The sequence below is a fragment of the Paramormyrops kingsleyae genome, chromosome 12 (genome assembly GCF_048594095.1).
Source record: "Paramormyrops kingsleyae isolate MSU_618 chromosome 12, PKINGS_0.4, whole genome shotgun sequence".
Lineage (NCBI taxonomy): Eukaryota > Metazoa > Chordata > Actinopteri > Osteoglossiformes > Mormyridae > Paramormyrops > Paramormyrops kingsleyae.
Window position 1 is genome coordinate 15,300,698 of NC_132808.1, and position 1,096 is coordinate 15,301,793.

General features: G+C 66.2%; 1 non-coding gene across 1 annotated transcript; it reads left to right on the top strand.

Moving 5' to 3' along the window:
• Positions 1-368: 368 nt before the first annotated feature.
• Positions 369-522, top strand: LOC140577973 (5.8S ribosomal RNA). Its single transcript, XR_011982105.1, has one exon. It is a non-coding gene; the product is annotated as a 5.8S ribosomal RNA (ribosomal RNA).
• Positions 523-1,096: the final 574 nt, after the last annotated feature.

Genomic DNA, 1,096 nt, shown 5'->3' on the forward strand with positions numbered 1-1,096 from the left:
GAACCCCGCGTCGCCCGGTCCCTCGCAAGCCCCCCGGAAAACTGCCCCAGCCTGCGCCCCGCTGCCCTGCGGCATCGACGGACGGGGCCGCCCCGCTCGGGGGTGGGCCGGTAAAAAGATGAGGGTCTACCTCGTGAAACCGGTCCCCACCCCGAACCAGGCCGGGTACCTATCGCCCGAACCACCGTCTCCGGACGGGGGCGGCGGTTCAAAGACTCAGCGCGGTGGGTGGGGCCCCCCCACCAGGCCGCCGCGAGCGCCCGGCCAACCTATGCGAGATGCAGGCACGGAAAACAAAACAAAAAAAAAAAAAAAACAATATCGTGGTCACGGACTCTGGTTGCCTCCGGTGAACGAAAGAAATGTACGACTCTTAGCGGTGGATCACTCGGCTCGTGCGTCGATGAAGAACGCAGCTAGCTGCGAGAACTAATGTGAATTGCAGGACACATTGATCATCGACACTTCGAACGCACTTTGCGGCCCCGGGTTCATCCCGGGGCCACGTCTGTCTGAGGGTTGCGCTGCCATCACAAACGTCCAACCCCCCGACCCGAACCGGGTCTTCCGGGGTTGGGACGCGTCTGGGGCCGTCGCAGGGAGCACCACGTCTCCCTTCGTCCCCCTAAGTGCAGACGCGTCCGGGCACGGACGGCGCATGAAAAAAAGGTGTGGGTCTCGGCTCCGGGTGCGCGCGGCTCGGCCGCGGGCTCCGGGTCCGCCGTCCCCCCCAGCGTTGGGGGTCGGGCGCGGCTGCCGGTGGAGTCCCAGGGCTCCCTCTGAGCTGCCCGCGTCCCTCCCGCGCAGGGGTTCTGCTGCGGTCCCCGGGCTGCCTGCGGCCACCAGGGCCTCGTCTCGTCCCGGTGTCACCCCACCTGCGTCTTCGTCCCGCGCACGCATCCTCGGGAGCCCGAGAAAGCCAGCCCCGGCCCCCCCGCCTTCACGGGCGCGTGGGTGGGTGGCTTAGGCCTCGCCCTCTCTCCGCATGCGACCTCAGCTCAGACGTGACGACCCGCTGAATTTAAGCATATTACTAAGCGGAGGAAAAGAAACTAACCAGGATTCCCTCAGTAGCGGCGAGCGAAGAGGGAAGAGC